We start from the raw sequence: 13,857 nt of genomic DNA, 5'->3' as shown, positions 1-13,857 counted from the left end.
AGTTTTCTATTTATATTTAACGTAAAATTATCATCACTTCTGACCTATTCTAACATTTTAGAGATATTCATTAAAGTAATCTTAGCTAATCTAATCGCTTAAAAATCTAAAAACACAAATAAACTCATCCAGGAAAATAGAGGAGTAACTTATCTTGCATTTGGTAACATTTATTTCTTGCATATTTGTTTTTCCATTTATTATTTATTCTGCTAGTTACAGTAAAAAAAAAAAAAAAAAAAGTACCTGCATCTTATTCTTCTTTTTTTTTTTTAGGGGGGAGAGGTCTTTTAAAAAATGTAGATATAATTTCTTTTTTAATTCAACAAACTTATAAATGTTTCATTTTATATATTTTATCCAAAATTTTGATAAACTTGTGAGATTTTCATCTATCTTTTCCTCTAGTGCTCAAAGTGAAAAAACATCAATTAATTCAGATGAAGATGATGAGCAGACAGCAACAGAATCAGCCGGCGCCAGCGAAATTGAAAAATGTCCAGAGCATTTTAAATCTTTTAATAATCAACTGTGAACTCCCTGAGAGGCAGCATATAGACGTTTAGTATATAAGTGTGAAAAGATATTTTAATATTTCAAACGATTTACTAAGGCAATGGGTTAAGTGAACTCTAGAATATTTGCTTTGTTTACCGTAATTTTCCAATAAAAATAAATTAGACTTGGAGAGTCAATACTAAATCTGGGAATGAGATGCATAACATGCTTTTTTTCTTTTTTTTACCCTTTGACCTATGTCGTAAATATATAATCTTCTAATAAATTAATATATTGTGTTTGTTTTATTTTTTACTGCCCCCCCCAAAAAAAAAATATTAAAAGAATCGTTTTGGGAATCGGATATTAAGCTCAAGTTTTTCTGAATCCGATACTGATTCCAATACCCCTAAAAGTTCCGATTTTTCCAATTCCATTTAATCGTCCCAACACTAGTAATAATACAGCCCAATGGCCAAACTCTTTTCAGGTCATATTTTTTATGCTAAACTATTTGATTTCGCAATGTTCAATTCTATTTACTTCATAACGAGAGTTAGAAAGAGAGAGAGAGAGAGAGAGGAGGAGAGAAAAAGAGAAATAGTGAAAGAGGTGATAGAGACGAGGGAGGGATAGATAGATAGATAGATAGATAGATAGATAGAGAGATAGAGAGATAGATAGATGCATACAGTGGGGAAATAGTGTGAGCTAGAGAGAGAGGGGGGGAAGGGATGGGTAGAGGTGCATACAGAAAGGAAATAGCGAGAGCTAGAGAAAGAGAAAAAAGATAGAGAGAGAGAAAGAGAGAGAGAGAGAGACAGAGGGAGAGAGAGAGAGAGAGAGAAAGAGAGAAAAAGAAAGGGGATAGGTAGAGATAAATATAGGGGAAGCTTTAAGCTTTAAAAAGTTTCAATACAAAGATGGTACAAACAATTTTTAACTCTTTTATTTTGTTTGTTCATATCCTGGACAACCATGCAAGTGACAAATAAACGAATTCCATTTACAGCAATTGAATTAATTGTTGTGATTTGAAAAAATGTACAGATTATGAAAAAAAAAAAAAAAAAAAATCCTATATGAAAGTATATTCCTTATCGTTGAGTGGAATTTTGTCCTTGATAACTGGTGACTGATTACTGGAAAAAAATTATCTTTCTTTGAATTTTGTTGTTTTTTTTTTGTTGTTTTTTTTTTCTGAGAAAAGATCCTTGAGGGTGAAGATAAACAAAAATAAAACAGCAACCACCACCACTACCATCACCACCACCACCACCACCACGCTATTTTATTTTAGATTATCTGTGTTTTATCAGTGTTACATGTATTGTGCTTAATTTTTGCACAGCTAGACCATCTTTCTGTTCATATTATCTATCCTCTACAAATTCAATAAGGAAAAAAAAAAAAAAATGAATCATGAGATGTTGGGTGTATCTAGGCTCTCTCCCTTCAGCTACGAAAAATGTGACACTAGGGTCAGATAGTGGGATTGATAAGAGAAATATTTAGCCATGAAAAGAGAGTTACCATAGCATAGTGATTTCTCTCGTGGATGCCCCCTTGCTGATGATGCAGCTACAAATTGACCAATCAGCTGGCAGCACGCATTGATCCTATATGTCCATTAAGGAACTAATTACCCCTATCGGAAACTAGCAGCCAGCAGAGGAGCTCAGCCCACCAAAGAAGACAGACCTCTCTCCTCTCTTTTTTCGTCCACTGAATTCCCCCCGCCCAAGCTGCGACTACTTCATTGAAGACCTCTGCTGGACAACCTGGGGACATTTAAGTTTCTGTCTCCTGACATGGGAACATCCTAGAACTTTCTACTTCTTCTTTTGTTTCTTTCACCTCGGATACAGTTCTGCTTCTTACGAAACAAACTCTTTTGTTGTTTTATTTTTAAAAAGATGTGTTGATTATTTATTCTGTGCTTTTGTGTTGCAAATTAATCTTTTATTAGGAGTTTTGTGCGCTCACGCATAAAAACTACCTAAATCTTCATCCTTCAATCATTCAGGCCTTTCTTTTCCTCTTACAACCCTGCCTACCTGCACTTTATTGTCTTTTTATGTTTTGTGATCGTCTAAATTTATATGCGTGTATGTGTGTGGGTGTCATATATCCGACATACCTTATATTCAGTGGTCCATCTGGAATTCATCTTCTTGGAGAGGCTGGAACCTGTTGGACGGAAGACATTCACTCCAAGACGATACTTGGTTTTAGTTTTTTATTCACTTTCCCAGATGTCGACGCAGATGAGCATGGAAAGTGGGTTCTTTTCTTGTGGTTTTTAACAGTCTCCATTGAGAGACACGTCACCTCCCTCCCAAGGGGGGAGGAGACAATCATTAACCCAACTGCTGTTCACTGTGTCCAAATTCCAACTCTCCAGTTAGATAGATAGATAGATAGATAGATAGATAGATAGATCGAGATGGATAGATAGCTAGATCGATAGATAGATAAATAGCTACAAAGTTATAATAATAATAGTTTCATAACTGGATGCAACATGAATACTGTTTCCAAAATAACTGGATTCGGCATTAAATAACCCAAAAAGGATTGATATGACCTAAAACAACCAAACCAAACTCTACAAATAAATATTTGAAGATATAAAGAACTTGAAGCATAAAAACTATTTCCAAAATAACTGGATTCAGCATTAAATAACTTGAAAAGTGTTGATATGCCGAAAAACAACCAGAGACCGATGAACCTTTGAGTCCTAAGTAGATGAACTATGTTTCTGAATTTTTGAGATGAAGCTTGATAATTAATATTATTTGAATAATTCTGATTACTACTCTCATTTCGTTGTTTTCACAACGTTTTAGTTGAAGTAAACCCCCCCCCTCTCCCCCGCCGACCTTCTTCAAGTGTATCTTGTCAAACTTAGGAATCTTTCTGTCAAATTCGGAAATATATACGGAAATGAATTCGTACAGAACTGTAATTTACTCCATGAGGATAGCATGTTCTTGTTTCATCAGTCATGACTGGGTAGAAGTCCTGAGTAATTCGCAATTGTATTTTATGTGTCGCTCGTACTTAGGATTGAACCTTCAACCTCCAAAAGAGTGTATGCTTTATCCCAAAGTCATGTAGTAGCAGATGCACCAGCCCAAATATGACAACAATACTCCATACATGGGCGAATGGTGGCCTTATAGACGTACAGGATACTTTCGGATGTTCATAGTTTTCTAGCACGGTAGAGAGAGCTCACTTTCTTCGCAGCGGTTCTGGCAATGCTTTCAATGTAATTGTTCCAACTCATGTTTCCTGTGAACGTTAGGCCAAGGAGTTTAAAAGATGCACTTTCAGATAAAGATTCTTTGGCCATTGCTATTGATGGTAGAGAAGGTTTCTTGTAATTATTGAAGGAAACAAGTTTAGTCTTGGCAGTATTGAATGTAACCATATATTTTTGTCCCCATTCCACTACAGATTGGAGGTCATCCATTTACATAAATAGCAATGAATGACTTTCTTTAAATCTTTCTCTTTTATTCATTACTAGGGGGGGGGTACCCGGCGATGCCCGGGTGTTTTGAGGGAAATCAAAACTCCGGGGGGGGGGGGTTAAATAATAAAAAAAAATGTTTTGGTAGGTGAGTATGAGAATCGAACCCGTACCCTTGAGTTGGAAATTAATGTGTGAAAAAAAAAAGTGCGATGTTACCATTGGGCCACCACAACATATAGGGTAAACGTGTTTGAATTTATTTATGTAACTATAACTATAAAAACAGGCGTGCGTGATAAAATTTAACTTTGCTGTTTCCATTTGACCTAATTAAGAAGGTCAAATAGAAGTCATGCAGTGTAAGCGTCTGTTCCCGGCGCATTGCCGCGAACACGTCCGTTTGAGTTTAGTTTCATTTTATTTATAAAAGCCCAATCATTTTATTTATAAAATCATTTTATTTATAAAAGCCCAATCAACACGCGAGAAGCCAAAATAACAATAATTTTGTAAAAATCCACGTAAATAAATCTATACGCTACGCACTTTCCTAATTCCTAAATATTATGATATAGGACCTATACACACAGTTTTAAGCGATAGTAACGACACCGGGAGCACGTGCGAAAGAAGCCTTTTGAAGACATACACGAAATGATCACACACATTTTGCCTTTTATATATATAGATGGATTCATGCGTAGCCATCTACATTAAAATATTTCTATGCCTGCTCTAATAAAAAATATAATGGATTTTAATTCCATAAACTTGTAATGGATTACAAGGCAAAAGAGAGTTAAAACTCCACATCTATATATATAAAAGCGAAAATGTGTGTATGTATGTATGTATGCATGTATGTATGTATGTATGTGTGTTTGTATGTCTCGCAAAAACTTTTGACAGAGGCGACGGATTTTCACAAGATTGGTATCATTTTGAAGCCAGACATCTTGGACGACAAATATCGAAAAATTGGCCAAAAACATTCATTCCTTCACCCTAAACTGGACCCTTTTCTACAAGGAGGGGTGCCGAAAAAATCGTTCCTTCATTTTATCTCCGCCTGCTACTACGACAATGACGTCATATTTGACCTAGAAAACATTGACGTTAGTTTAAACCACCTGCAAGTGTTTTTAAAGGTTTAATTTTATCCATTCTCAATTGTATGTCTCTTTGGCGTAGTGGTAACGTGTCAGCCATTTCTTTTCTGTCTTAGCCTCAATGTTTCAGGTTCGAGCCTAGCTTCCTACCTAAACTTTTTTCCTCTTTTACACCTTTTTTTTTCCTTTTTGCTTTGTTTTAGTTCTTCCAATTTTTTTTAACATCGTGTTTTTTTTTTTATAATATTAAAAGAGGGTCACCCTCTCCTACATACACACCTCCAAACACCCGGGCAACACCGGGTACATCCGCTAGTCACTAATAAAGGAAAAAATACTGTGTTAAATAAATCTAAAGGACACTCTCATCTTGTCAGGGGCAGAAAACTCTTACATATACAATTGTGTTAAATAAAACTATTTTTAATATATATATAAATGCTGTGTTCGAGTTGATTGCTATTTCAAGATGTTATTCTTGAGGGTTGCATTTTATTTATCTCTATATAAATAAAATGAACTCATTTTTTCCCGTCTGATTTTGACATTAATAAGATTAAAAATCAAGATATTTCATGCAAATATAATATGCACAAACGGCAGAACAATATCTGAGGTGTGTTATAGGCTTATTATTTCTCAAATTCCTCGATAATCTTAGATTTCTATACTTTTTCTGCTGAGAAGTAACGGCCAAAATCGGTTACGATCAATGGAAGTGGTAAAATATTTTCTCTCTTATAAATTCCTCCTCCCCCTGCCACCACTTAACACCGTTTGGGGATCGTTCACAAGGAACAGTTGAGAAGAGAACACCGGTTTGGCTTCGTAGTTCTTTCATGTGAAGTTATTTAAAATCAGTAAACTAAGCTGCAGTGCTCTGTGGCGTAGTGGTTAGCATGCTGGACAATTCACATTATATTTTCACGTTCGCGCCGACCTACCGTAGTCGTTTTTTTTTTTTTTTTTTTTTCCTAAACAACTGGAATGGACTTTTCTTGGTGGCCGAACTGTTAACGTTGCAGATGTTTTTTTTTTGTTTTTTTTTCACACTTTATTTTCCTACTTTTACTCATGACTCCGGGTTTGATCCTTCCTACTTACCTACCATAACATTTTTTAAAACTCCCCCCCCCCTCTCGTCCCGGAAACAAACACTCGGGCAACGCCGGGTACCCCCGCTAGTTTTATTATAAAAGGAGTCTATGATATTTAGATGAATATTTAAATGTCATCGATAATATTCCCCTTTATACATTTAAGTTTAAAAAATAATAATAAATGCCCCTCCAGTTATTTTTTTTTTAATCTATAAGTAAATTAGTCCATGATTTTCAAGTAAGTGGCTGTGTGTTCTATGACAGATTACACCCATATTTATATTGCAATAGAAAAATGCAAGCATGAAAAGTAATATGGTTAAGCTTAAACATGGAAAAGTAAAGGACTATTTGTTAAAACTGGAAAGGAAAAGACAAGATATTCTAGTAAAAAATATAATAAATTCATAACTTAAAATATTGCAGCATAAAGAATTAATTATATAATGCTAAATTGAATTTTAAAAAAATTGAATGCTGCAATATTTTAAGTTATAAATTATTATATTTTTTTTATTAGAATATCGTCCTTTTCTTTTCCAGTTATAACAACTAGTCCTTTACTTTTCCATGTTTAAGCTTAACCATATTACGTTTCATGCTCGCATTTTTCTATCGTAATCCATGATTTTTCCAGACTTCCAATAAATTCACTTGTTCTTTGTTTAATTTCAATCTTATTATTTTTTTTTGCCCCTGTAAACGTAACATACACATATGTAATAACAATGTACGGCACTCGTCTGCTTCAATAAAATCCCTCTAATTATCTCCCTTTCATACTTTCATTCTGTTTGTTTCACGTGTTACTTCTCTTTTTGCGACAGCTGTGAATTAGTAGCAACACTAGTCACTGAAGCGACGTGGTTGCTATGGAAACCAGTCATAAAAAACGTCGCTCACCTCCTTACGTCTTTTTACAACTTTGAACACCACTACAGTCATCATAGCTTTTGTTTTACTGAACGAATATTGAATTTTTTTTTTTTCACAATATAGCTGAGAAGGTGATCTATAAACTGTGATGTTTGAAATTTGGTTGAAAAATGAGTAAGCGGTGAAGCTTTAAAGTAGTTCTAAATGACAAAAACTGCCACTTAACCATATATTCAAACGCTACCGTGTTTGAATGATATATTGACGCAAGATGAGCAAAGAGGTTCAGTCAGGTTGTTATGGTTCTCAGAAAACCTATGGATCTTTGGCCTCTAAGTTGATGGACTGCGTTCAGTTGGAAGATTTCTACTGTACACTCTTTAACCCTTATCCTTGAGTGGCCTCTTGGCCTTGATAATGTGTTGATACCTATGAAAAAAAAAAAAAAAGAAAAAGTCCAATGTGAACAAGTTCTAATTGAATCGTCCCCCTAAGTAATCCAAGTTACAAAATTCCCATTGTTTACTATGCTAAAATCACAATGACTAATCTATACCTATTAACCCTTATCCTCGAGTGGCCTCTGGGCCTTGATAAGTGGTGACACCCATGTAAAAAAAAAAAAAAGAAAAAAAAAAAGATATTTTTTGTCTTGATTTGCAAGACTTTTGTTGAGCTAGGAGTGACTGTCGTTTGGTATAGAAACCAAATATAACTGTAGTTTTACAAATTCAAACAAAATTTTTAAACTGCAGTTGTGGTTCTGTTTGGAGGGAGAATCTTTCTGTTGTAGCATTGACTGAGATCATGATTGACATTGCAACCAGTGTTAGAATCAAACTTCAGACGAATATCAATAATTTCAAAGAAAGAATTTGTCAAAATTGTTTGAATTTGTCCTACATTTTATTATTATTGTGTCGATAAAAATACTTTATGCATATTTCCGTCACTTAGCAAATGCTGTATATAGGTTATCAGTGTATATTTTATGAAAGTTCAAATTTCTTGTTTGAACAGGAATTAAAAGAATTACATTTCCATTAAAAAATATGCAAAAAAAAAAAACCTAGACTTTTTAGTCTGTTAAATACATGCAAAATTTATAGGCTCCTAACTTAGAATGAGTGATTTATGCGAAATTTATGGTTGATATGGTTAAATTTGTGTTCATTTTTGTATATATCTTAATCCCTATTAATTCCTATTTGTGCATCGAATGGATACTACAATACTTAGTTCATTGCACCTTAGTATAACAAAGGTCCATACAAAATTTCAGCCAGATCAGCCCAGTAGTTTTCGAAAAAAATTTCTAGAGTAAATGCGGCATGTGGTAACTAATTCCTATTAATCCCTATGAATCGCCAACTGTGTGTATATAATAGACTAGCGGGACTACCTGGTGTTGCCCAGGACCGTATAAAACAAAGAGGAGAAATGAAATTTTTTGCAATATTGAACATTTTTTGATGACTATCAATTTCTATCTCGAGCAAAGCCGGGTAGATCTTCTATAATATAAATCTCACCTGTCTGTTTAAATGTATGTATGTATGTATGTATGTATGTATGTATGTATGTAAAACTTTTGACAGAGGCGACGGATTTTCACAAGATCAGTATTGTTTTGAAGCTTGACCCTTCAGACGACAAATATCGAAAAATTGTCTAAAAACATTAATTCCTTCACCCTCAACTGGGCACTTTTCTACAAGGGGGGGGGGTCGCTTTTTTTCGCTGACATTTTCGAAAGTCATCCCTTCTTTTCGATTGTCTAGCCTTAATTTAAACCCACGTCACTTCTGGTTTGACGATGGGCGCAACAGCAAAGACATCACGTTTTTTTTTTTTCACGTTCTTTTCCTCCTTCGCGGTACAGGTTCGAGCCTGCCTGCCTACTACCACTTTTTCCTTTTTAGTGCTCAACACACACCTCCAAACACCCAGGCAATGCCGGGCACCCAGGCTAGTCTATAAATATAAAAACATTATAACAAAACACAGTCATATTTATGTAATAGATGGAGATTCCGTATTTGTCTATCTGAAGCCAAAGCTATACTATTGCTTCCATTAAGCTGTACTATTTTTCTATGGTCATGATACAATCCTCTCGTGGATTACTTGATCCTTTTCTTTTTTATTTGGGTGTGGGAAGTGAGGGTACTGTAGTCTGTTATTATGAGACCATCCTCCCAGGTATTACCTCCTCTTTTGATGGGCGTGGATGATATTAACAAGAAATTATCATAATCATATGTTCGTAACCAAATTCAACATTTACATTAAATATAAATAGATGGTCTCTCTGGCTGCATACTTATTGCTAGTTTTTATATAATGGATATATGTATACACAGTAGAACCCCAGGATACGGTAACCCTAGGATACGATTTTTTCAGGTTACGATGTGGAATACAATGTTTTTTTTCCGGCCCCTGGTTACGGTATTTGTCTCACCTTACGGTGTTATTTAAATGTTATTTGATTATATGCATGTATATTATATATTGCACTGTATTTTGTTAGTGATTTTTAATGCCGTATCCCGGGGTTATTTTTTATTTGTCGTTGATAACCCCCTCACCCCATCAGAAAAGATAATTGTATATTTGCAAACGAATCGAAATCCACGGTATGACGTGCAAGTGTGTGTGTGTGTGTGTGTATATATATATATACACTTGTGCCCGATATTATTCATACCCCCCCTTAAAAATTGAGTTTATTAGGTGTAACTTTGTAAGAATTTATTGGTTACGTCCATATTGATACATATTCTTAATAAACCTCTTCTGATCATTTTCGTCATTTTAAAATCTTGGAATACTTGTAATAAAAGAAATATACAGCTATTTATAAAATCTGCAATGTTCAAAAATAATCATACCCCCTTATTTTTTCAGTATTAATCGAGTTTCTGACTGTTTGTTTCCTGTTTGATTCTTATTTTGAATGCTTTTATACAACCTTTGATTAATTTCATTTCGTTTTTTGCATTTTTCAGAAATTAAAATGATATCAACTGAAAACCAATAAAAGAATAAAAATTATTAGAATGGGGAAGAAAAAAGAGCTTAGTAATGATCTTAGGACTAGAATTGTGAATCCACATAGGGATGGTTTAGGTTACAAGTCAATTTCCAAGAAATTTGAGGTCCCTACAGCAACAGTACAGAGCATCATCAAAAAATTCCAGAGCCACCACACAACAAACAACTTGATTGGTAGAGGAAGGAAAAGGAAACTGCCTGCTAGAGCCACCAGGAATATTGTAAGAAGTGTTAATGCAAATCCAACCACCACTACTAAGGACATTTTAGAAAATCTGGAGTCTTCTGGCATAAAAATATCAAGGCTAACATTGCAAAGGACTCTGCATGAAAATGGTCTGAAAGGAAGAAGACAGAGAAGGACTCCATTGCACACCGGAAAACACCTTGCAGCACGTCTAAAGTTTGCTAGGACCCATGTGAATTCTCCAGAGTCCGTTTTCCCAAGTATGTTGTGGACTGACGAAACAAAAATTGAATTGTTTGGCCATATGGATGCTTCTTACGTTTGGAGGAAGAAAGGAGAAGCTTACAACCCAAAGAACACCATACCCACGGTGAAACATGGTGGTGGTAGCCTAATTTTTGGGGGCTCCTTTTCGGCTAGTGGTCCAGGTAGTTTGTTCAAGATAGATGGAACCATGAAGAAGGAGCAATATTTGGAGATACTCCAGAAAAACATTAGACAGGATGCGGAGAAGCTCCATTTAGGACCAAACTGGGTCCTTCAACAGGATAATGATCCAAAACATACTGCCAAAATAGTCAAGAAATGGTTTGAGGATAATCAAATTAATGTTTTGGAATGGCCTAGCCAGAGTCCCGACCTGAACCCTATCGAAAACCTTTGGAACATATTGAAAACTGAGGTTAAAAAGCGGAAACCTAGAAATTTGAGGGATTTGGAGAACTACTGCATTGAAGAATGGTCAAAAATCAGTGTTGATTCTTGTAAAAACCTTGTTGATAAACATCCAAAACGGTTACAGGCAGTTATTAAGAATAAAGGGCATGCTATTGACTATTAGTAAGAGAGGTATGAATAATTTTGAACTAGTGCCATTATCGTTTTCCTTTGTATAATGTTTCAAACTTGCATAATTTATTTATTTGTTCAGTTTAAATTAAATGCTTATGCTTGATTTATTGTTTGAAATCCCTTTAATATTGTCTACCTTCTGGTTTGAGCAATATTCTTATAGAAATCTACAAAGATCCGAGGGGTATGAATAATATCGGGCACAAGTGTATATATATATATATATATATATATATATATATATATATATATATATATATATATATATATAAAAGTGAACGTGTCTGTCTGTCTGTCTGTCTGTCTGTCTGTCTGTGTGTCTGTCTGTGTACATTTCCCTACGCAATAACTCTGTCAATTTTTAGTCTATAGACTCGAAATTTGAAATACCGGGTACTGAGATTTGGGAAAATCGATGTGACGGGTGTCAGCCAGAAATTTGGCTGTTAAGGGGTCAAATTTCAACGATTTGACCTTTAAGAACTCTACCAAACTCCTCCGACAATTTTGGGTCTAGACACTTGAAATTTTAGATATAGGTTCCTTGAACCTGGATCTAACTTAATAAAGTGATTTGAGCCCGAAACTATAAATTTTAAGGGGTCATAATAGGGGTCAAAGTTTTAAAAAATTAACCATTTTTTTTGTTTTTTTGCTTTTTTTGCACAGCATACACCTCTAAACACCCGAGCAACGCCGGGCACCCCTGCTAGTATATATATATATATAAACGTGTATGTGTGTCTGTATGTCTGTATGTGTGTCTGTGTACATTTTCCTTCGCAATAACTCTGTAAATTTTTAGTCTACAGACTCGAAATTTGATATACAGGGTACTGACATTTTGGAAAATCTATGTGGTCGGGTTTCGGCCAGAAATTTGGCTGTTTAGGGGTCAAAGTTCAACGCTTTGACCTTTGAGAACTCTACTAAACTCCACCGACAATTTTGGGTCTAAACACTTGAAATTTTAGATATAGGTTCCTTGGACATGGATCTAATTTAATAACGTAATTTGAGCCCAAAACAATAACTTTTACGGGGCCATAATAGGGGTCAAAGTTAAAAAAAATTGACCGTTTTTTTTTTTTTTTTTTTTTTTTTTTGCTCATCATACACCTCCAAACATTGAAATCAATTGCGTCTCATTTTTGCCGTTTGAATTAAACGCTTTTACGTTGCAACATTAAAAAATATTTAAAAACACAATCTTCTTCCACAAACGGCTAAAATGATTCACGTGAACTTTTTCGAACATGATTGCTAGGAATGAACGCTGTCCACGCTACAAATCTCAAGTTCTTTCAACGGTTTTCTTTCCCTTTTTCATTTCGATACTTTTTTTGTGACCAACCAAGAGCGGAGGTCCGCTTGAAATATAAAAAATAACAATAAAAATATTAAATACAAAAAGTAACATCGTTTTTCATGCTTCAAAAAACCCTCATAACCTTTAAATCTCTCTCTCTCTCTCTCTCTCTCTCTCTCTATATATATATATATATATATATATATATATATATATATATATATATATATATATATATATATATATCCTGAGTTCGGGTTGTCTAACTGATGAGCCCAAATGAGGGCGAAACTCGAGTCTTGGACTTCCGGTTCTTTGACTGTCATGGCTCTTGTGGGCTGCGACGTTGTTTGGCTGTGGAATTTATTATATATATATATATATATATATATATATATATATATATATATATATAAATTTTGATTTTTAAATTTAAAAATTTTTTAAAACTTTTAAATTATAGATCACATTACTTAATATATATATATATGTATATATATATCTATACATATATATATATATATATACATATATATATATACATATATATATACATTTATATATATATATATATATATATATGTGTGTGTGTGTGTGTGTGTGTGTTTCTTTCTTTCTTCCTTTCTTTATTTTTTTGTAACACGAGTTTTGATTGGTGTATAGTTAAAAATGTTGTTTTCTCTTATCTTCCTTACACCAGTATTGATTCTGTGTTTTTACTATCAATGGAAAACGTCGGTTTAACAACTTGAGTCGTGGATTGAAAAGAAAGAAAGAAACAAACAAACAAAAAAAAACACAATCACAAAAGGTAGGTTGATATTTTTCTGTTCAATTGTACTATAGGTCTCAGTTGATTATCTTTCCTATTTTTATGCACAGTTTGTCTTAGATCATATGTTTGTGCAACTTGAATGTCTACTAGGAGGCACTATCCTTGAGTGTCTAAGGTCGCTCTGTACATGGATTTTTCAGGACAATGATAATTTTCCCTACAAGTAAACCCTGACTGAATATTCAAAATCACATTTCGTATTCACAGCCCAAGTAAGATCTCCTCAATATAACTAACCTACACTGGTTTTTATGAGAAATGGTGCATGTTTTACAAGTGATGTTACCTTAAGTGACAGCAAAAAGCTTAGACACCGCCAAAAATGGCCGAAAAATCAAGTTGTTGTTGTTGTTTTTTAAAACGAAATTACATTTATTAAAATCCATTATTTCTGAGTAACTTTTTTTTTTCCAGAAAGATAAAACCCTGAATTTTATTATATAGAAAGCAGAATAATGTAAAACTTTTTCTACTATTTTTAATTAAATTTTAAATGTTAAATTTTCCCCAAAAGTTAACAATTGGCGGTTTTTGTTTTGCACTAAAAACG

The 13,857-nt window shown here is 34.0% G+C and overlaps 1 protein-coding gene across 4 annotated transcripts in view; it reads left to right on the top strand.

Annotated features, from left to right (window-relative positions):
• Window positions 1–13,857, top strand: part of LOC145269496 (uncharacterized) — an 89,282-nt gene that overhangs the window by 61,461 nt on the left and 13,964 nt on the right. For all 4 annotated transcript variants that reach the window (XM_080125231.1, XM_080125232.1, XM_080125233.1 and 1 more), the window contains exon 2: window positions 13,173–13,283. The gene's annotated coding sequence lies outside the window, so the exon portion shown is untranslated. The remainder of the gene's footprint in view (window positions 1–13,172; window positions 13,284–13,857) is intronic.

Source organism: Euprymna scolopes, chromosome 45 (assembly GCF_053919585.1).
Source record: "Euprymna scolopes isolate OS-2025 chromosome 45, ASM5391958v1, whole genome shotgun sequence".
In the NCBI taxonomy this organism is placed as follows: domain Eukaryota; kingdom Metazoa; phylum Mollusca; class Cephalopoda; order Sepiida; family Sepiolidae; genus Euprymna; species Euprymna scolopes.
The sequence above is the reverse complement of the archived record's forward strand: the minus strand, read 5'-3'. Positions and strand labels throughout refer to the sequence as shown.